Source organism: Tamandua tetradactyla, chromosome 2 (assembly GCF_023851605.1).
Source record: "Tamandua tetradactyla isolate mTamTet1 chromosome 2, mTamTet1.pri, whole genome shotgun sequence".
NCBI lineage: Eukaryota > Metazoa > Chordata > Mammalia > Pilosa > Myrmecophagidae > Tamandua > Tamandua tetradactyla.
Window position 1 is genome coordinate 128,376,940 of NC_135328.1, and position 23,841 is coordinate 128,400,780.

Genomic DNA, 23,841 nt, shown 5'->3' on the forward strand with positions numbered 1-23,841 from the left:
TAGTTACTCTTATGCAACTTCTGCCAGATATTAAAATGGCCACAGTATGCCAAGCCCCAACTAACAGTACTCTGGAAAACCCTAAAGAATACCCAGGGTACTCTTTACTTATTTACTTATTAAGTATATATTTTTCAGAAATTTAAAGCCTCCAGAATGCTCCTATGCCAGATAAGATCAGAAACACAGAAGTTATCAGTCTCTCCAAGAACATCATACAGATTCAGTTCTTTACCCATAATATCAATAACCCCTGTCAGCATGAAGAAGTTGGAATGAAAACTGCCCAGATAGCCCTGAAGATTGAGAGAAGGATCAAATGAGAGGGGAGATGTATAAGTGAGAAATTAACAAATGATTATGACTTCTGAATCATTGTATGTATATATATTTTGTTCCTAGTGTATTATAACAGTCAGAAAGAAATACATGAAATTACTAAACTGTAACCCAGTACCCTTGATCTATGATAATGACTGCCTATAGTTGTTATCATGTGATTCTAAAAACCTTGTGATTGTCAACCTCTCTATTCAGTGTATGGTTAGATAAGTAATAAAATGATGCTTATAAGGCATGAAAAAAACAGAATGATATAAGGATACTATACTGAACAATGGAATAGAATTGAGAGTTCAGAAATAGACCTTCTTATCTATGGCAGTAGTAGTGTGGAGCTGTTATATAACACAGAAAATGCCATGTTCTTTTAACCCATTCCAGTGGATGCAGAGGTATTGTGGCTTGGATATTTGGTCAGATTATTTCAATTGACACATGACCCATGTCATTCAAGGTTAGTTTTAATTTCTTTCCTAGAGTCCTTTAAGGGGGGGGTACAAGACAGAAAAGGACCAGAAAGCCCAAAGAGGCTGAGAGATAATATTAAGGGAAACTCATAAAGAGAACAGCTCTGGGGAAAACAAGGGAGGACTCACAGAGTGGCCCACTGGAACCAGAAGCTAAAACAATGAAACCTGGAATTGAAGAGCTAGCAGGCACCAGTAATATATATACCTTCCAACATGACAGACGTATCCTCGATGCCAGCAACCTGTCTTCATAGTCATAGTTAATGTTTAATTACATAGTTAATGCCTTAATTACAACATTTTCAGGAATTTATAAATGAAAAGTGAGAACTATAAATCCCATTGTAAAAGCCAATCCATTTCTATTGTATTGCATTCTGGAAGCTCTAGCAGACTGAAACAATGGCCAATGGATTTTCGACTAGGCAGTGAAGTTCACTCAAGTGGGGCAGCCTCTTTAACAAATGGTGCTAGGAGAATTGGATATTCATACTCAAAAGGATGAAAGACGATCCCTATCTCATACCTTACACAAAAATTAACTCCAAATGGATCAAAGAGGTTAAATATTACAGTTCAGACCATAAAATTCTCAGAAGAAAATGTAGGGAAAAATCTTAAAGATACTGTGATAGGAGATGGTTTCTTGAACCTTACACCCAAAGCGCAAGCAATGAACAAAGTGAAAGATAAATGGGCTCTGCTCAAAATTGAATACTTCTGTGCAAAGGAGTTTGTCAAGAAAGCAAAAAAACAGTTTATTCACTGGGGGGGGGGATATTTGTAAACCACATAAAATCACATAGAACACGAGAGAGAATGTTCCTAATTTTCTTAATACACACCATTTTCCTGAACTCTTAACACACTATTATTATTAGAACAGCAGCATCTTTACAAGTTGGTTTTCACTGACTTAAAATAACAATTTATAACTTTTACGTGGCATTCACGAGGAGGTACTGCCAGCGAACTCCCGCCCCGCCCCCTCCTCCACCTTCCTCCAAGCCCCTGCGATGCCCGGGTGGCGGCTACCGTGCTCCTGGGGGCCTTTCCACCCAAAAGGCGGGCCAGCGACCAGCTCCGCTCACTGAGGGGAGGCCTCCCCGAAAGGCGGACTCACTTACCAGAGCTATGACCACCCTCCCGATCTTCAGTCCATCGCGGCTGCCTCACGAACTGCCCGACGCTCCTCTTTCTGCATTCTCGAATTATCTGGGCGTTGACTGACGCGCCTAAAACAGTGGAACTCTCGCGATATTAGGCCTTTCTTCCGGCGGCGCGAAGTCAGAAGGCGTGTACTTCCGATGTCATGGTGTCCTGCACTCGCTCACCAGGGAAGCCTGAAGAATCAGAATTAAATGTTGAGTACTGTTTTTAAAACGTGACCTGAGCTCTTAATTTTAGAAATGTTTAGAAAGTAATCATCATTTTGAAAGCTTTTATTTTTGAGAGACAGAGAGAGAGAATCTGTGACAAACATTTTGTAGCAGATGTTTTTCTTTTAATTCTCTATATAGAGACCCACTTCTGGCTACGCTAGAAATGTAGCTAGGATTGCAAGTTTTACAGAGCATCTCTCCCCGTTTCAATCTGGCCACCTCCTCTTTTGATTGGACAACCCAAGTATATTTAGTCACAGCAGTTAGCAGCATGGACTGATACCTTGTTTTCAACTGAAAAGATACATTAGCCAAGTTTTGTGATTTGGGATTAATAAATACGGTCCTTGAAATCAGTGAACTCTGTTATGAATTGGGAAATGTGGCAGTCTACCCAGTCTGTATTTTATATGCCTGCTTGGGGAAGCATTGCTGTTACGTAGGAGAAAATATGTGGCTTTTAGTAGCTGTGTACAGGGAATCTATTGGATTGAATGTGCCATGTGAATGAAGTTTACCTTAAGTTTATTTTCTAGGAAATGTTTCTTCAGTTCAACTGAACATGTGTAGTGTGTCAGATATACCACTAATGCTAGACTCTTGCCACCTAGGTTTGTCTTAAGTATGAATTAGAATGTTTATGTATATTTCATTTATTTTGGTGTATAAAAGTAAATGATGTCTAAAAGAGAGAAAGCCAAAAAGAAAAAAGTAAATGATGTCGATAGTTACAGAACATAGCATGTTGCTGCATAGTTAAGTATAAAAACACATTTGCACATATTTATAGATGCTGTTCTGAACCCTGAATTGTATCACATCTTAGTGTTGTCAGATGTTCAAAGAAACATGAAAATATGTCATTTGGGTTTAAGTATTTAAACTTTTGATTGCTTATATTTTTCACAAATTTGAAGTAGTTTTGGATCTAAATAGTTCATACACTTTGGGAAAGTTTGTAACTGCAGGGACTTAAGATTTGACAAAACAGCATTTTGTTGCCCTATTAAAATATCTTTTGTAGTTTTATTTTGAGTTAATATTTATTTGCCTAAGCTAAATCTTATGCCTAAATGATGGCTCTTTAAAACTCTGATGCTATTATAGCTCTTAGTCTTTAGGTGAACCAAAGATGTAAAATTATATATAGAAGTTTTTATATAGTGATTCTGTTTTCAACTTTTCAAAAATCACTAACTGACCAAATCTACTTTGGGTATAGTAGAGCTATATCTCAAAATCATTGAACATGGAAATTAGCACAGGGTGATACCATATGCCTAAGTTTTCCTTCTTTAAAATATACAAATTATTTTTAATTTTACTTTGAAAGAAGTGATCTATGTAATGTGGAGGGTTAAAAGTTTTCTGACATATTATGATACAGTTTTAATGTATCAAATTGCCCTTTTTATGAAGCAAGGGAAAGTTAATATTGTATAGGATCTTAAATAATTCAGTTTTATTCTTGTTTTTTCTAAATAAAAAGAACAAGAAAAAAGCAAAACATAGAAAACAAACAAACAAAAAGAAATAAGAACAAAAGAATTCAGTTTTATTAATTATTATCCATTTTTCAGAGCCATACTTTCATGGATAAGAAACTTCTAGTGAAAAGGGAAATTATCAGCCATTACTATATAAATCTCTTATGAAATCTATTCATTTGAAAATAATACCAAGTGTGTATATTTTTTACTTTTGGTTACTGCCTCTTAATTTTTTAGTACTACTCTGTATTAATGTAAGGTGCATTTTTGCATTTTCTATGGTTATAGAGATTTTTTTTCATGCTTCATTAAAGCATTTTTTTTTCTTTTTACATTACAACTTTGGAGTGGCTATAAGAAATATCAAGGTGTTTTTTTAAAAAAAATCTTCTCTTGTAGGTTATCCAGGGATGTTCTAATTTATTTGGAAAAGTCATACTCAAATATATGATATCTTGAATCCTTGGTATTGCAGATGATGTGAGTACATTTTTATTTGTTTATGTGTCAATGACTTGATAAAAATTCAAACAAATTAATAATTAACTATTTGTGTTGTTAAACTGCTACTAGTTAATCCAAATTCTAGGATGTCTGCCCACTTATTTTATTATATATTTTCTAAAAATAAAATACCTATGACTATGTGTAATTCTCTACCCTCCTAATAAATTTCCTTTACACATTTCTCTTATTTTATTGATTTTTCTATATCACAAAGATTTTAAAATTTTAAAGCAAGAAACTTCAGAAATTTAAGCACACAGTTTCAAAAAATATTTTTATAGACAAATTTTCACACACATATAATCTGTACATGGTCTACAATCAGTGGCTCCCAATACCATGACATAGTTCTGTGTTCATCGCCATGATCATTTTTTAGAACATTTGCATCACCAGAAAAAGAAATAAAAAGAAAAAAGAAAAGACTTATACATCCCATACTCCTAACTCCTCCCCGTCATTGACCACTAGTATTTCCATCTACCCAATTTAGTTTACCCCTTACACCCCCATTATTTATTTATTTTTTATCCATAATTTTTTACTCATCTGTCCATACCCTGGATGAAAGAAGCATCAGACACAAGGTTTTCAAAACCACACGACCACATTGTAAAACTTACGCCTTTACACAGTCATCTACAAGAATCAAGGCTACTGGAACATAGCTCAACAACTTCAGGTGCTACTCTGCAACCACTCCAATATACCACAAACTAAAAAGGGATATCTATATAATGCATACAAGTAACCTCCAGAATAACCTCTTGACTCTGAAATCTCTCAGCCACTGGAACTTTATTTTATTCCATCTTTCTCTTCCCCCTTTTGGTCAAGAAGGCTTTCTCAATCCCATGATGCCAGGTTCTGGTGAATCCCATGAGTTCTGTCTCACATTGCCAGGGAGAGTTGCACCCCTGGGAATCATGTCCCATGAAGGAGGGAAGGCAGTGTGTTCACCTGCTGGGTTAGCTTAGAGAGAGGCCACATCTGAGCAACAAAAGAGGTTCTGTGGGAGTGCCTCAGGCATAATGTTAAGTAGGCTTAGCCTATACCTTGCATGAATAAGTTTCATAGGGGCAACCCCTAAAATTGTGGACTTGGCCTTTTGTTTTGGTTGTCACCACTGCTTGTAAGCATATCAGAAATTCTCCAAACAAGAAATTTGAATATTTCCTCCATTCTTCCCTGTCCCTCAAGGGGACTTTGCAAATACTTCTTAATTCACTGCCCAAATTACTCTGGGATATATCAGAGCATCACACTAGCCTGGACAAACCAACAAACTCTGATGCCCTATTCAAGATTCCATGTCCTTATGTTGTCCAACTAAATTGACCATATAAGTTAAATTAGGTAATGCATTACCCAAAATAAAACTTCTGCACCAATTAAACATCTCTTCTTAGCTTCCTTCATATCTCTAGTTGAAGTCTGATCCCGTCTTCAACTTTTTAAACAATTCCTGTATGGGATACTGCTGACATTCATAGTTTCAGAGTTCTAACTCTGAGTCCCAAGTGTCACATAAATATCCACAGTTTCAGAGAACAATCAGGTTATATGCACATAACTCAGTATGTCAGAATTAAGAAAAAACAGTTACAACTCTGGACACATATAGTTCCCCCCTCCATTCCTCAGTCATTGTACCCTTAGGCCACCTCCATCCATTTTGAATTGTAAACACTGCCACCATAAACACCAGTATGAGCACACATGATAAGTCTATATGGCCATTTTCCTCTGGCTTTTTTATAATTGACATTTTTAATAGATAAAGGCATCATATTCAGAAACTTTTAAACTATAAATCATAGTATAGTCTTGCTCTCTTTTTTCTTTTTTCCAGATTATGGCCAGTTCTTTTAAAAGTTTTATTAGGTTTTGTGAACAATAGGATTTCAGTATTTTCAAATTTAATCCAAGTTGGTCTTATTCAGAGAAGACATTTTCCCCCCTTGGAAGATGGGTAGAAGAGAAAATAAAATGAGAAGAATTCTGGTTTGTAATTTTAAGATTATTCCCAGCCATAATGATTTTCCTATTTTATTTTTTGTTTTCTAAAGAACACACCCTATGTCAAGAGGCTCTTGAAGACTTAAAAGAAAAGGCAACACAACAACCAGCATGGAAAGTGTAAAATATACATTGTATCTTACTGTATTCATTTTATTGACTTCTTTCCAAAATAGATTAAGTCTGTGTTTTTGAAACAGTGTTCTGTGAAATCCTAGGATAGCCAAGGCTCCTCCTGGGACCTATCTACTCCTCTCAGGCACCACTCTCCTGATAACCTCTTTTACCCCCAGAGTAACTTCACATCAGTCTTTTACATATTGGATATTTGCATAGATTTTCTTATGAACAAGATAATTGATTTGCTTAATAAAGATTTAAAACAAGCTCCCTTGCCTTTACTCCCTCTGAAGAGGCCAAACTACCCAGACTCTTTCTCTCTTCCATGTACCCACCCTCTGCCCCTTTCCAAGCATGTGGTGCCTGCAGTTTATTAGTACATTTATTGGTCCAGGGACAGTGACCCATTCAGGAACAAACTGCCAGCTGAAAGCAAGGCAGGTGCCCACCCAGTTTCCTAGAGCAGGGCTTAGAGAAAGGCAGGAGTCTCAGAAGTCCAGCAGGGTCCTGGCTAAACTCTGAGTATGATTGTGGCTCCTCTTCTACCATCTTAGATCTTGCCTTCCAATTCACAGTCCCCACACATCCTTGCATGGTTCCAATGTTGACAGTAAAGGAACCTCAACAGACCTTTCTTCTCCTTATTTTCCATAAGTCTGACAAGTATTTATTCCTGCTTGTGGTTTAGTGGCCTTAAATATGGTGTGGTTTCTCTGGTTCATTGATTTTAGTATCTTTGATTTTGACCTTTTTGGCAGTGGATATTTATTTTTATTTAGTCAAATTTAATATGGCTTATTCATAGAAAAATAGGTGACCAGCAGATCACAGAAATCCTTGTGTTTGTCATAGAAATTTTACTGGAAGATTTTTTCCTTGAGTAATGCCCATTAATACTTATTTATTGCCCATCATGACTGAGATCAACGGAGTGAAGATGAAACTTGAGAAACAAATTTAAGAATGCTGTAAATGAGGCGCTACACCACAAGTTCAGCTCTCATTTCATGAATGGAATGAATTCTTGTGGGTTCAATCATGATAGATCACACATGTATTTTATAAGATCCTCTTATGATAGGTGAACACAGTCCCAGGGAATGAAAAATTAATGAGAATTGAAAATCATATGTTATTCTGAGACTAAATGCTCTATTTTCATAAAGTTCTGTCAGTTCAAGGAATCTGAATGTGGCAGACAAAAAGTAAATGAATTGAAGAAATAACAGAAACATTTATAGTTTTCTTTCTGCAGGTGTTTCTAACCACACATGACCCACCCAGATCTCACCCAGCTCCTTCCACTCCATGATTTAAAGTCACGAGTAAGTAAAAGGATCTGGATTACCTACATATAAATATGTGATGTGCAATCAAGTTGATTTGGAGGTTAGCATCCTTGAGTTTTAGTCCCCACCAGTTACTGGACTTCATTTGTGTCTGAAGTTGTACCTTAAACTCCCCTTGCCTCTCTCTCACCATCTGTGTACCAAGATAAGGATAGCAGACCCTGACTCAGAGGGTACATGAGGTTAGTGCTGGAGCCAAGTAAAGCACTGTACTCAGAATAGCTTTGCTCCATATTGATACTTTTATTCCATTTTTTTAAAAAAACCTAGGATTAGAGTTTTTTTTAATATTCAGGGAACTTTATTTTTAAAGGATAAATCAAATAAGATACATTTTCGTTTATCAAAAAATGTATAATCAGTCCTTAATTGGTAAAACACACTCAATTGGTAAATTACACACGAAATACAAGGAGAATGCAATTTTACATATGTAAAAGGATTGCAAGTATGCCAATTTAACAGTCAAATTAATCGATTGTACATTTTTTTTTTTTTTTTTTTTTTTTTTTTTTTTTTTTAAGGAAAGACAGAGAGAAGGAAGGAAGGATAGAAGGAAGGAAGGAAGGAAGAAAGGGAAACATTTTTAAACATTTTCTTGTTTTATTGTATTCTGTTTCTCCGTTTTTGTTACATGGGCTGGGGCCGGGAATCGAACCGAGGTCCTCCGGCATAGCAGGCAAGCACTTTGCCCGCTGAGCCACCGCGGCCCGCCCGATTGTACATTTTTAAAAACCCAACATTTTAAAGACAATTATCTCTAGTAAACTAAGGGGAGTTCTGATTACAGTATAATTTGACTCAAAGAAAAAAATTAAGCCACCTTCTATGGATTTGGAGAAATAAACTTATTTTAAAAGTTTGTAAAATAGATTTAATTAACAAAGATTAATGTTTCAAATGAGATTTTTTAGGTGAGAAAGGCAGGTAAAGTGATTAAAAACATGCTATTCCAAGCTCAGCTAATTCCTAGTCCTTGATTTTGAGTGCTCAGCTAGCCAGAGTAGTCGACATCTTTAACCACTCTCCCATTTTTCCATACTCAAGGGGTTATCAGAAGCTCTCTATGAGGTTCCTTCTGTGTATAGAGTAGGTAGCAGATTTCCTTTCTGTCCTTCTTAACTATTTAAAAGAGAAATCCTGGGACTACTAAGTGTATTGAAGCATCTTTTCCCCCAATTCATTGATATATAGACAGCTCAACCTTTTATTTCTTCACCAAATTATGGCTAAGAATATAAATAGCCAATATTTGCAGTTTTTCATCAGTACTAGAAAACCCAAAATGTAACTTGTTACCCTCACCCCTATTAGTAAAAAGGAAATTTGATCTATTAAAGCCTGCAAAATCAGAGTTTGGCATGGGTTACCATTGCACATTTTTAGGTTTTTACTTTTAGCTGCTCTAAGATACCAGATACTAAAAGAAATATCAATGTAATGATTCAGCAATCAAACTTATTTGTCAAACTCTACCTTCTCTGTATAACTCTGCCATCACCTTTCATCTTTCTCCCAGTCTTTAGGGGTATTTTGGGCTATGTCCATTCTAACTTTTTCATGTTAGATGGGGCTTTTGATAATATGGGATAGGGGCACGGGGCTCATTGATGTTCTTAATAGGTTAGCTCTCTGCATTTTGGGAGTTAACTGGCCCAGGGACACATCTGGAAGTTGTAAGTTTCTGGAATGTTACTCTAGTGCATGGAAACTTTGTAGAATCTTATATAATGCCCTGGGTGTTATTTAGGATTGGCTGCAATGGTTTTGGTTGGGGTTTTGCAAATTATGCTAGGTAACAATGTCTAACTGAAGCTTGTGTAAGACTGACCACCAGAGTAACCTCTTGACTGTATTTGAATTCTCTCAGCCACTGGTACTTTATTTGTTACACTTCTTTTTCCACATTTAGTCAGAATGACATTGTTGACCCCAAGGTGCCAGGGCCAGACCCATCCCTGGGAGTCTTTTCCCACACTGCCAGGGAGACTTTAAACCCTGGATATCATGTCCCACAGAGGGGGTGAAGGCAATAATTTGACTTGTAGAGTTGAGCTTAGAGAGAGAGAAGCCACACATCTCAGCCACAAAACAGGTCCTCCTAAAGTAATTCTTAGGCCTATATATAGTAAGACTAAGATTTTCCACTACATGCATAAGCTTCACTAGAGAAAACCTCAATATCAAGGGTTCGGCTTATTGATTTAGGTGTCTCTAATGTTTAACACAGAAGAAGAGGTTTCCCCAGTGGTGAAGTTTAATAGTTCCATACTTTCTCTCCTATCCATCAAGGGACTTGGCCAGTACTTTCTGATTATCTGCTTAATGTATTCTGGGATATATCCAGGTATTACATTAAGCTGTACAGGATTAAAAGTCCTCATTCTTATTCTGGGCTCCTTGTGGTTAGATCATTTAAATGATCTATCTAGGCAGATTGAGTTAGATTATGTGCTACAGAAAATTTAGGTTCTGGACATGATAAAACTTTCTTCCTTTGGTCTCAAAGAGTAGATGAGGTTCCAAAATATAGACAATGTCTTCCTTGCCCCTGTGTTCTAGTTTGCTAGCTGCCAGAATGCAATATACCAGAAACAGAATGGCTTTTAAAAAGGGGAATTTAAGAAGTTGCTAGTTTATAGTTCTAAGGCTTAGAAAATATCCCAATTAAAGCAAGTCTATAGAAATGTCCAATCAAAGATGTCCATCCAGGGAAAGATACCTTGGTTTAAGAAGGCTGATGAAGTTCACAGTTTCTCTCTCAAGTGGAAGACACATGGTGAACACAGTCAGAGTTTCTCTCTCACCTGGAAAGGTACTTGGCAAACACAGTGTCATCTGCTAGCTTCTTCTGGCTTCCTGTTTCATGAAACTCTCTGGGAGGCATTTTCCTTCTTCAACTCCAAAGGTCACTGGCTGGTGGACTCTGCTTCTCATGGCTGTGTTGTTCTGCTCTGCTTTCTCTGAATCTTTCAATTTGCAAAATGTTTCCTTTTTTATAGGACTTCAGAAACTAATCAAGACCCATCCAAATGAGTGGAGACACATTTCCCCCAATCCAGTTTAACAATCACTCTTGATTGGGTTACACCTCCAGGGAGATGATCTAATTACAGATTCAAACGCACAGTATTGAATAGGGATTATTCTGCCTTTACAAAATGGGATTTAGATTAAAACATGACTTTTTCTAGGGAACATACATCCTTTCAAACCAGCACACCCTGATTTCTGAATAACCTTAATCTTGAACTGATTGGCTTCATTATTATCTCTAAATACCAGGTTGTAGATATAAAATGACTTTTAAAAACCAAAAATATTAATTATCACTCTGGGCTTAATATGTCTGCTATAGAAGCTTACAATCTAGGCCCCTGTTTTTTCTTTTAAGTATTTTCTAAATAAAACCATACAATAATTGCTCTTTTGTTTCTGGCTTTTTGCCTCACTAAATGTCCCACAGGTTCATTCCAAATGTTACATGCCTCACAGCTTTGATCCCTTTTTTAGCAGCACAATATTCAATCATAAGTATACACCATCATTAGGCAATCTACTTCTCAGTCAGTGCATCCTTCAGCCACCTTCATTCATTTTTTTTTTCTAATCCATTTTTTTTATTATTAATTAAAAAAAGAAAGAAATTAACACATTTAGAAATCATTCCATTCTACATATGCACTCAGTAATTCTTAGTATCATCACATAGATGTATGATCATCATTTCTTAGTACATTTGCATCGATTTAGGAAAAGAACTAGCAAAACAGCAGAAAAAGATATAGAATGCTAATATAGAGAAGAAAATTAAAATAAAAATAATAATAAAATATATATATATATATAAAAGGAAAAAGAAAAAAAACAAAAACAAAAGATACAAACAAACAAACAAACTACAGTTCAGGTGCAGCTTCATTCAGTGTTTTAACATAGTTACATTACAGTTAGGTATTATTGTGCTGTCCATTTTTGAGTTTTTGTATCTAGTCCTGTTGCACAGTCTGTATCCCTTCAGCTCCAATTACCCATTATCTTACCCTGTTTCTAACTCCTGCTGGTCTCTGTTACCAATGATATATTCCAAGTTGATTCTCAAATGTCGGTTCACATCAGTGGGACCATACAGTATTTGTCCTATAGTTTTTGGCTAGACTCACTCAGCATAATGTTCTCTAGGTCCATCCATGTTATTACATGCTTCATAAGTTTAGTCTGTCTTAAAGCTGCATAATATTCCATCGTAGGTATACGCCACAGTTTGTTTAGCCACTCGTCTGTTGATGGACATTTTGGCTGTTTCCATCTCTTTGCAATTGTAGATAATGCTGCTATAAACACTGGTGTGCAAATGTCCGTCTGTGTCTTTGCCCTTAAGTCCTTTGAGTAGATACCTAGCAGTGGTATTGCTGGGTCGTAATCCATTCTGCCAGTCTATGTCTTTTGATTGGGAAATTCAGTCCAGTAACTTTTAGTGTTATTACTGTTTGGATAATATTTTCCTCTACCATTTTGGCTTTTGTATTATATATATCATATCTGATTTTCCTTCTTTCTACACTTTACTCCATACCTTTCTCTTCTGTCTTTTCGTATCTGACTCTAGTGCTCCCTTTAGTATTTCTTGCAGAGCTGGTCTCTTGGTCACAAAATCTCTCAGTGACTTTTTGTCTATAAATGTTTTAATTTCTCCTTCATTTTTGAAGGACAATTTTGCTGGATATAGGAGTCTTGGTTGGCAGTTTTTCTCTTTTAGTAATTTAAATATATCATCCCACTGTCTTCTAGCTTCCATGGTTTCTGCTGAGAAATCTACACATAGTCTTATTGGGTTTCCCTTGTACGTGACAGATTGTTTTTCTCTTGCTGCTTTCAAGATCCTCTCTTTCTCTTTGACCTCTGACATTCTAACTAGTAAGTGTCTTGGAGAACGCCTGTTTGGGTCTATTCTCTTTGGGGTGCGCTGCACTTCTTGGATCTGCAAATTTAGGTCTTTCATAAGAGTTGGGAAATTTTCAGTGATAATTTCTTCCATTAGTTTTTCTCCTCCTTTTCCCTTCTCTTCTCCTTCTGGGACACCCACAACAGGTATATTTGTGCGCTTCATATTGTCCTTCAGTTCCCTGATCCCCTGCTCAAGTTTTTCCATTCTTTTCCCTATAGTTTCTGTTTCTTTTTGGAATTCAGATGTTCCATCCTCCAGTTCACTAATTGTAGCTTCTGTCTCTTTAAATCTACCATTGTAGGTATCCATTGTTTTTTCCATCTTTTCTACTTTGTCCTTCACTCCCATAAGTTCTGTGATTTGTTTTTTCAGGTTTTCTATTTCTTCTTTTTGTTCAGCCCATGTCTTCTTCATGTCCTCCCTCAATTTATTGATTTGGTTTTTGAAGAGGTTTTCCATTTCTGTTCGTATATTCAGCATTAGTTGTCTCAGCTCCTGTATCTCATTTGAACTATTGGTTTGTTCCTTTGACTGGGCCATATCTTCAATTTTCCGAGCGTGATCCGTTATTTTCTGCTGGTGTCTGGGCATTTGATCAGATTTCCCTAGGTGTGGGACCCGGCTGGTTGAAAGGTTTTTCTATGAAATCTCTGGGCTCTGTTTTTCTTTCCCTGCCCAGTAGGTGGCGCTCGTGGCGCTCGTCTGTCTGCATGGCAGTTGGCCCGGGAAACCGTGCGTGGAGGTGGGGGTCGCTGGCCTCCGCGGCTTGGGAGAGTGCCAGTCCTAATTGCCCAGCTGGCCCGAAACGCCAAGCGTGATGGGAGGGCCCCGCTATCCAATGTTCCCAGTCAGACCGGGGAGCCACGTGCGTGGAGGGGACCCCAGTCGCCAGCCGCCCCGGCCGGGAAAACGCGCACCCCTCGGGTATCTCACCGCAGCAGATTCTCCCTGCCCGTTCAGCTGTTCCAAAATGGGGTACGCTGTCTTTTTGGTCTCTGTCGTGACTCCGGGAGCTGTTTCGTATTGTTTCTGTTTCTTTAGTTGCTTTTCTGGAGGAGGAACTAAGACCCGCGCATCTTACTAAGCCGCCATCTTCTCCGGAACTTCATTCATTTTTTAATGGCTTTTATATTCAGAATAAAGGAGGCATGTCCAAAACCTCTCCTTCATTCCAGCTTCCTCTGATAAACATTTAACAGTTAAAAAAAAAGAATTAAAAAACATTTTTAAAATGTAAATAATCATCCCAGCTCCCCCTTTCTACAAAGACATCATCTCAGCTCTAGATGCCCCTTAGGAGAAGTCTTAACTACTTTTTCTGCCTTTTTACTCCCAAACCTACCCCTCTGGCTCATGAATAATCAACAGAGTCTTTCTGGACAGGGCAAGCCACTTCCTCATGAATAGCTCATTGTCTCTCCTAGGCAGCCCCACAGAACTCATGAATATGCAAATCGATACTGAGCATTGAATATTACGCCCCTGGCCCCTCCTGGTCCCTCCTCTGCCCAGTGCTGTTTGGGCTTCTAGTCTGCTTGCCCTTGGTGCGGCTTCTGTCCCATGCTTCCCTCCCTTCCTAGGGGTAGTCTCATACTCCTTGGCTCAGGGATCCACTCTGACCCCTCAGGAGACAGGTTCGTGTTCATGCATTGGGAGGTCTAGGCAGGCTCTACAGGCAGGCCAGGGCATGGGGATGAGGGAAGGCTTATGGGGCCTTGCCTCCTGTGTAGCCTTAACATCCAGGGCAGCCCACTTCAGGCCTTCTTGAGGAGGCATCTCAATATAGGGTAAGAGGGTAGGAGCCTTTTCCCAAGGTCCAGGGCCAGGCTTAGAGCCTGAAGGGACATCAGGGTGAGGGTTTGCAAGGGGTCCCAGAGGGGCCTGAGGCCAGCACAGTGTGACTTGGGGGAAGGGAACAGAGCATAGATGGGTGTTGTGTCAATGCAAAAGTGGGTAGTAAAGATCCAGAGGGTGGACTTTCCAGGAGTTGTGGGCAAGTCCAACTGCCCTAGTACACCCAAGCAACATTTTGCATTATTTAAATTTTTTAGAACACCATTTTAAATTTATTTTTTATTTGTTAAAGCATGTGTAATATAAAATCTTCCATTTTAACCATCTGTAATTGATACTGTGACATTAACTACATTACAATGTTGTGTTACCACCACTATCATTCATCTCCAAAACTGCTTCATCAACCAAAACAAGTATTCTGTACCCATTAAGAGTAATTCTACATTCTCATATCTCACTATCTCATTAGAGTCCCCTGGTAACCTCTAATCTACTTTCTGTCTTTATGAATTTGCTTATTCTAAATATTTCATATAAGTAGAATCATACAATATTTATCTATTTGTATCTTTTTTATTTCATTATCATAATGTTTCCAGGTTCCTCTATGTTGTAGCATGTATCAGAACCTAATTCATTTTTTAAAACTAAATAATGTTCTATTGTGTGCACATACCATATCTTGTCATCTGTCAATGGATATTAGGGCTGTCTCTCTACCTTTTGGCTATCGTGAATGATGTGTGAACACCATTTTAATTTTGAATATCAAAAATTACTTGAATGTATCTATCAGGTACTTACTGAAGCTCCAGAGATAGTTACAGTTTTCTGCAGAGGCTTAGAGGTGGTAATCTTGTTGGAAGTGGGAGGCTATCCCTAGCCTTGTCCTAAAGCCATGCTTCATGGCAAGCCCTCCATGTTTACATGGTTTGTTATTTTGGGAGGTGCTCTGGGGTAAACAGAGTTCATGGAAATTAGTGGGGTCCAGGCCTCCAAGAAACACTTGGACATTCATTAGTCTCTAGCTTATTATTTCATCTTGCTGACCTTTCAAGATATATTTTATCTGTATTAGCACAAGCATATTAGTTGAAAATTGAAGCCAAGAGTACTTTGATTTTCACACTCAGACCTACATGCTGGCTCCATGCTCATCAGTAGGGAAAGCAATATGTGAGTTCACTTTTCTAGTATTTTCAAGAATTTTAGAAAAGTCTGTAGCAGCAGGAATCTTACATAATGGTAAAGAACAAAAGCCTTTGCTGTCCTTGGAAGAATTGGTAAGAAACTGCACAGAACATAAAAGCACAAGTTTTATGACAATTTTTACAAGCAAAAATATATCCATTAAATAAGGAATTAGAATGGGTTCTTTTGAGAAAAGCAGGAAAGAGGGACATATATAAAATAGGATAAATGACAGAGAGAGAGAGAGAACAAGAGAGGAACCTTGCAGAGACCAACGATGAGAGTGTACCATGGACTGAGGAGTGTGATGAAGTCAACTTCCTACACCAGAAGTTTAAATTCAAGAAACAGAATGTCTAGGGTAGAACTGCGAACCACTGTACAATGACTTTTTAATGTTTTTTCTTATTTATTTATTTATTATTTTGCAAGGGCAGGCATCAGGAATTGAACCCAGGTCTCTGGAATGTGGCAGGCAAGAATTCTGCCTCTGAATCACCATTACACCTCCTCCACATTAGCTTTTTGTAAGTTAGCTAACCTTTCTATCCTTCAGTTCATCATCTGTAAAATGGGGATATTGTTAGTACCTACCCCATGAGGTTCTGATGAGGGTGGAATGAATCTGAATGTGAAAAGTGCTTAGAAGAGTACCTGGCCTATAATGACATCAATTATAGGGTTGTTGTCAAAGTCAAATAAAACAGTCCATATAAAGGGCTTAACACAGCAACTATTCCATTGTTATCAATAGATCTAGTTAGAGGATTATTGCAGTCACCATCACCATCATTTCTTTGAGGGGCCAACCCATTCCCCTGGCCACCTACCAAGGGATAGCTGGAGACAGTTTTGCCCAGTAGAAAGTTGGCATTCTCTCCTATATTCAAATTCTATCTCCATCATTTCCTCTTGTGACTTTTCTGTTTTGATATATTCCAGGGACAGAAATACTTTAACATCTGCATGAACATGAATTAATGTGGAACAATAGTGTGGTAGTTGGATTCAGTTGTCAACTTGGCCAGGTGAAGGCACCTAGTTCTGTTGCTGTAGGACTTGAGCCAATGGTACATGAACCTCATCTGTTGCTAATTACATCTGCAGTTGGATAGGAGGCGTGCCTGCTGCAATGAATGAGGTTTGACTTAATTGGCTGGTGCTTAAATGAGAGAACACAATGTAGCACAGCCTAAGCAGCTCAGCATTCCTCATCTCAGCACACGCAGCTCAGCCCAGGCCTTTAGAGATGCAGAAAGAAGTCACCCTGGGGAAAGTTGTTGGAACCCAGGGGCCTGGAGAGAAGGCCAGCAGAGACCATCCTGTGCCTTCCACATAAGAAAGAACCTCAGTGGAAAGTTAGCTGCCTTTCCTCTGAAGAACTAACAAAATAAATCCCCTTTTATTAAAAGCTAATCCATCTTTGGTGTGTTGCATTCTGGCAGCTAGCAAACCAGAACAAATAGGTTTCTCTAAAGGGCCAAAATTTGTTTATTCAACAATAGAATTTGTCTCTGAATTCAGTTAACTGACACATTATAAGTAGTACTCCCCTATCACTAATCATTTTTACCATGCACAAAATCTAAAATCTTTTCGTGTCTTCTCATTTCTCTGGAAATCTTTTAAACTGCTTGTAGTTGCAACAAGGCAAAGCTTTTATCTGCTCATATTCACTCCACTGGAGGCACAAACATTCCTCAATTTTCTGTTTTAAATTGACAACATAATATACACATATAGAATTTAATGTTAGCACATACTAAAAAGGTATAATCTCTGTATGCTCTAATAGTTTGTTTTAATGTTTTTCATTAAAGTATTTCTCTTATCTTTCCAGAAAGAGTTTTTTAAAAATTCAAAAATGTGAATTATTATACATCTTGATTTACAACTAAAAATAAAATGTTAAATTCTGTGGGTTAGAATTTCTGAACACATTGCTTGGCATTTACCAGGAAGAACTAGAGCATCAAACCTTAAATATTTTCTATTTCAACCCCAATTAAGTTTGAGAAAAGCTATGAATTTGTTGACAGGCACAGTCCACTTAATAACTTGATGCCACCATAAAATGAGATTAATCTGGAGGAGATTTGCATGCTAGACATGTTGAACCCTTCCATGCAACTGAGTGAAGTAGTTATCTCTTAAATTTTTGTCCTATGATTTAAATAAAATGAAATGTACACATAGTAAAAACTGTAAGCAGTACAAAAAGCTCTCTAACAACAAGTAAATGTCTTTTTCTCCATTAACCAGCAAATTTGATGTCTTCAAATTCATTAAAATATCATATGAATAAATTGTGAGCTGAAGTCAACCTTGACTCTCTTATATGAAAACAAATCAGAGGTCTTTGGAATTGCATTGATTGTTTCATATTTTACTTCTGTTGCAGAAGAAAGCCATGCAATCTTCAATCTTTTTTTTTTAAACAGAAAAGCAGCATGGTAACAAGCACAGACTGCCCAGAGACAGCTAATTCCAGACAGCACTTAGACTCCAGATTCCATGGATCTGGTCACAGCTGCAGGAATTTTCTCTGGTATCATCCTTGAAATTGTACTATCATATTCACTAACAAGTCATTTTCACAATGTAAGAAAAATTTCCCTTAATAAAAATGAGATCATCTGGTCCTTATAATATGAAGAAGTTTAACTGTCAGAGATTCAAGTCATCTGGTCATTACTTCATAGAAAAATATTTTTATTTAGCATTACTTTTTATTTAGCATTAAAAAAAGCCTTAGCCATCATGACCATGCATGAATTTAAAAACAATTGCAACCTTTTCAAAAGAACAGAGGGAAGGCAAGACAACAAGGGACTAAGGATCAAGAAAGAAAGTTCCTTCAGAGAAATTCTAACTCCAGCAATGAGAAGCTAGGTGTTTTTCCTCCAAAAACAGAAGCAACACTTTCTCTTCAGGTCAGCAGGAAAGGCTTATAGAAGCACTGGCTGCAGGAGCTCAGCCATGTCCCACTTCATTGCCTTAGATCCTTCTGGTCAGTTGCAATTCTTTGGGAAAAGGGTGATGTGGACAGCATGTAAAGAGAGGCTCTCAAAGAGATGAGCTCAAAACATTTCTGCTGTCTCTTGTAAAAATACATAATGCTTCATGAATTTCTGCATCATCTTTGTGCAGGGGCCACTTCAATCTTCTCTGTATCTCCACTTGTGACTTTAATTTAACTTCTCTTAGCATCAGTTTCCCCAGGTAAGCCTTCCATACCTGTTCTCAGCATGAAATCTCACAGTTAGCACATCACTCCTTTGGAGGCTCTATTGTAGGAACCACATACATTCTTACTCTGTGTTAGCTATTGATATTGAATCTGAAACAAAGATAAGGACATGACTTCATGAAAGTAGTATTGGTCCTGGTGAATTTGCTAGGGATAACATGCCCTATAGCTACACAGGCTTCTCCTGTGTGGCTTGCATCTATAGCCCAAATATAGGGTCATTGGGAACTATCAGTGCCTCACAGAAGGAGAGGCCCAAACCAAGATGGGATTATCTCATCCACCCACCATTTTCTCAGTACCTATCTCTCATGTTCTGACTTTTCATTTTATGTTTTGTGTCAGAGTTACCAAGGACTTGTATTTGGCTCAAATGTTGTGCTGTCTCACATGTATTCTCTCATTTAATCCTCATAAATCTGTGAAGAAAGAACTTCTCTTTTTCCCCATTTTATTATGAGGAAAACTGAGGCACAGGGATATTGAGTAATTTACCTTAACTCATATGACTATTAAATGACTAATTCAATGGCCAAATCCAAGCAGCCTAATTGGCAGAACAACTGCTCCTATACTGTGTCTTGGAAATTCCCAGGGAGTTTGGCAGTTTGGGTAAAAATTGAAATTGAACATTTTCTTTGATCCAACAATTTTTACCTACATGAATTTATATAGTGGATCTTTATGACTTTTGTTCAAGAAATGAATACTCACTACCATGTTGCTTAAAATAGCAAAAGAAAAAATGATATGCATTCATCTATTGGAGATTGGTTAAATCATTCATGGAACATCAATGCAATGGAGTTATGCAGATTTATGAAAAAGAATAATGCAGATTTACATGCATGAATATGAAACTATCCCCAAGTTTTCCTTTTTCTCTTTCTTTATCCTTTCTTCCTTCATTCCTTCGTTCCTTCGTTCCTTCCTTCCTTCCTTTTTCTTCCTTCCTTCCTTTTCTATCTTTCTTCCCTCCCCCTCTTAATTTTTTTTCCAGAAAAACATTCCACCTCTCCATCCCTGGCAACTTCCAGTCTACTTTCTATCTCTGCAAATATATTATTCCTAATAAACTCTTATAAGTGATATATACCATATTTGTCCTTATGTGCTTTCTCATATTTCATTGAGCATAATGTTTCAAGGTTTTTCCATGTTTTGGTACATCTCATGACTTTATTCTTTCCCAGGAGCTATTCTTTTCTTTTTCCAAGATTGCTTTTAATTGTTTATTTACTGATACAACTGTACAGAATTTTTATGCATAGTCAAATGTATTGATTTTTTGTTTTATAGTTTCTAGGTCATAATTTCTTTTTAAAAACCTCAACATAAATAAAATCCCTTAATATTCTTTTATATTTTCATAATTGTGAGCTGTATCATACGTACTGAAGGATACAAAAGAATATATTTACAGTTTAGTTCATAATTGCAAAGCAAATATCCATATGACCCCCATTCCAGGTCAACAAAAGGAATAGCACCAGTCTCCCAAACGCTCTCTCTGCTGCCCTTCCCATTCATACCCCTTTCCTCCCCGCTAGAGTCACCTCTAGCCTATTTTTTCTTATGTTCATATTTTTCCACCTATATTAGCATCCATAATCAGAATAGTTGTTTTCCTGGTTTCTAAATTTATAATAAATGAAAATAGCCCATGCATTATTTTGTGACTTGCTTCTTTAAGTCAACATTATGTTTGAAGATTAATATTGTTATGAGCAGCTAGATTTCAAACATTTTCATTACATTATGATTTTTCCATTTTATTTATTTAACTTTTTTATTGTACAGTATAACATATATACAAAGCAAAGAAATAAAAAAGCAATAGTTTTCAAAGCACTCTTCAACAAGTAGTTACAGGACAGATCCCAGAGTTTGTCATGGGCTACCATATGATCTTCTCATATTTTTCCTTCTAGCTGCTCCAGAATATACGAGGTTGGAGGGCTTAAATATTTTTTTATCATCACAATTGACTTTTTTCTTTCTTTTTTGCGAAAAATAACATATATAAAAAAGAGCTATAAACTTCAAAGCACAGCAACACAATTAGTTGTAGAACATATTTCAGAGTTTGACATGGATTACAATTTCACAATTTTAGGTTTTTTCTTCTAGCTGCCCTAAAATACTGGAGACTAAAAGAGATATCAATTTAATGATTCAACATTCATATTCATTTGTTAAATCCTGTCTTCTCTGTATAACTCCACCATCACCTTTGACCTTCCCATCCCTCTCTTTAGGGTTGTTTGGGCTATGGCCATTCTAAATTTCTAATATTGGAAGGGTCTGTCACTAATATTGGATAGGGAGATGGAACTATCTGATGTTCTAGAGAGGCTGGGATAGGTTTCAGGACTTATCTGGACCAGGGACCCATCGAGAAGTTGTAGGTTTCTGGAAAGTTACTCTAGTGCCTGGAACCCTTGTGAAATCTTATATGTTGCCCTGTTGTTCTTTAGGATTGGCTGGAATGGTCCTGGTTGGGCATTGGAAGGTTATGATAGGTAGCAAGGTCTAACTGAAGCTTGCATAAGAGCAACCCACAGAGTAGTTTCTCGACTCCATTTGAATTTTCTCTGCCACTGATACTTTCTTAATTATATTTCTTTCCGCTGTTTTGGTCAGGATGGAATTGTTGATCCCATGATGCCAGGTATGGATTCATCCCTGTGAGCCATCTCCCATGTTGCCAGGGAGACAATCACCTCTGGATGTCATATCCCATGTAGGGGGGATGGCAATCACTTCACTTGCAGAGTTGGGCTTAGAGAGACTGAGGCACATCTGAGCAACAAAAGAGATTCTCCAGAATTAACTCTTAGGCATGCCTATAGGTAGTCTAAGCTTCCCAGAAGCTATTCTAAAGTGAAAGAAAAAAAAAGGAGATTGCAAAACAGTGTATATATTACCTTGCTCTTAGAAAATGTATATATATGGAATTATTAAGTATTCAAGGACATGATGTATTGTCTACACTCAAATGTTTAGAGAGAGAGACAAAGCAAGTGTGGCAAAAATATTAAAAGCTGGTCGTTTATGTTGGAACTCTGTATCTAGTTTTGTATTATTTTTGCAACTGTACTGTAAGTTTGAAATTATTTCAAAATAAAAAGTTAAATAATGTGTGTAGTTTAAAAATTGGAAAACAATGTGTACAGATAGCATGATATCATTAATATGCCTTAAAAAAGACCTCTTGCTTCATGAAGCTACCCCAGGGGCCTTCTCCTTCATCTCCTTCATCTCCAAAGGTGGCTGGCTGGTGGACTCTGCTTCTTGTGGCTGTGTCATTCTGAAGTTTCTCCAAAAGGCTTATGCTTTCAAAGGATTCCAATAAACTAATCAAGACCTACTAGAATGGGGGGAGATATGTCTCCTCTAATCAAGTTTAATACTTACAAGTGATTGAGTCAAATCTCCATGGAGATAACCTATTCAAGTTTCCAATATATAGTGCTGAGTAGGGATTGGAAGAAACCATTGCTCCTACAAGATAGATTTTGGATTAAAACATGACTTTTCTAGGGTGCATACATCTTTTCAAATCAACACACACACCATATTTTTTGGCTGTGTTTTAAACTTCATATGACTTTTAAAAATTGGAGAGCAAAAATTTTAGTTGTCACTGCACAGCAATGTAAAAAATTCATTAAACTTATCAAAACATTTATTACCAAATTATTTTCTTTGGGTTAATTTTGCCTCAATTTATTGGAATAATAGATATGTAAAATACATTATTTTATGTTAAATTATGCTCTGTAATTATTGGAATGGCTGGACAGAAATGCCTAAGATCGTTAAGCTGTGTTCCAGTGGCCTTCATTCTTTTATTTTGGGGGGGGTGCATGGTCTGGGAATCAAACCCGGGTCTGCCGCATGGAAGGTGAGCATTCTAACACTGAACCACCCATACATCTTATTCTTGAAAACAATTGTATAAAGATATAACTTATACAACGTTACAGTGTGATTGTGAAAACCTTTTATCTGATGCTCCTTTTATTGAGGGTATGGATAGATGAGCAGAGATATATAGGTAAAAACATAAATAATAGTGGGGATAAGGAATAAAATGAATTGGATAGATGGAAATACTAGTGTTCAGTGAAAAGGTGGGGTAAGGAGTATGGTATGCATGAGCTTTTTCTTTTTTGATTTTGTATCTTTTTCTGGAATGATGTAAATATTCTAAAAAATGATCATGGTGATGAATATACAACTATGTGATGATACTGAGAGCCAGTGGTTGTATATCAGCTATGGAATGTATGTGTGTAAAGATTTGTCAATAAAAATATTTACAAATATACATTTGTTTAAAATCGATCTTCATAATCTTTAAACTGTTTGATGTCTTTTTTCCTAGTTTTAATATCTTATTCTTTAACAACACTTTATAATGACACTTTTACTGTAATTTTTGGTTTTGTATAATATAGCATATATACACAGAAAAGAAAGAAAAATGCAATAGTTTTCAAAGCACTTTTCAACAAATAGTTATAGAACAGATCCCAGAGTTTGCCATTATATTCACTTTTTTTTTTTTTTACATGGGCAGGCACCGGGAATCGAACCTGGGTCCTCTGGCATCACACGCAAGCATTCCTGCCTGCTGAGCCACTGTGGCCCGCCTAACCTTCTTTCCCAGAGTTTGCCATTAGCTACCATATCATCATCTCTGGTTTTTCTTTCTAGCTGTTCCAGAATATAGGGGGATAGAGGGAATTTTTTTAATCATCAAAATCAATTTTTTTTCTTTTGGTGAAAGAATATGTACAAAAAACAATAACTTTCAAAGCACAGCACAACAATTAGTTGTAGAACAGATTTCAGAGTTTGGGTTATAATTTGACAATTTCAGTTTTTTCTTCTATCTGCTCTAAGATACTGGAGAACAAAAGAAATATCAAGTTAATGCTTCAACACTCATATTCATTTGTTAAACCCTA

The 23,841-nt window shown here is 37.0% G+C and overlaps 2 long non-coding RNA genes and 1 other non-coding gene across 10 annotated transcripts in view; 1 reads left to right on the forward strand and 2 right to left on the reverse strand.

Annotated features, from left to right (window-relative positions):
• The window catches only part of LOC143673842 (uncharacterized), a 49,378-nt gene extending 47,225 nt beyond the window's left edge, over positions 1–2,153 (reverse strand). For both annotated transcript variants that reach the window (XR_013170690.1, XR_013170689.1), the window contains exon 1: positions 1,940–2,153. This is a non-coding gene — a long non-coding RNA (uncharacterized LOC143673842). The remainder of the gene's footprint in view (positions 1–1,939) is intronic.
• The window catches only part of LOC143673843 (uncharacterized), a 141,910-nt gene continuing 120,175 nt past the window's right edge, over positions 2,107–23,841 (forward strand). For 2 of the 7 annotated variants that reach the window (XR_013170697.1, XR_013170696.1), the window contains exons 1-4: positions 2,107–2,175; positions 4,084–4,164; positions 6,261–6,330; positions 7,586–7,655. This is a non-coding gene — a long non-coding RNA (uncharacterized LOC143673843). Of the gene's footprint in view, positions 2,176–4,083; positions 4,165–6,260; positions 6,331–7,585; positions 7,656–16,047; positions 16,143–18,016; positions 19,652–21,508; positions 22,364–23,841 lie in introns of those variants that run through there. The other 5 variants (XR_013170692.1, XR_013170694.1, XR_013170695.1 and 2 more) reach the window with 5 other exon arrangements.
• LOC143675330 (U6 spliceosomal RNA) lies at positions 18,721–18,823 on the reverse strand. Its single transcript, XR_013171558.1, has one exon. It is a non-coding gene; the product is annotated as a U6 spliceosomal RNA (small nuclear RNA).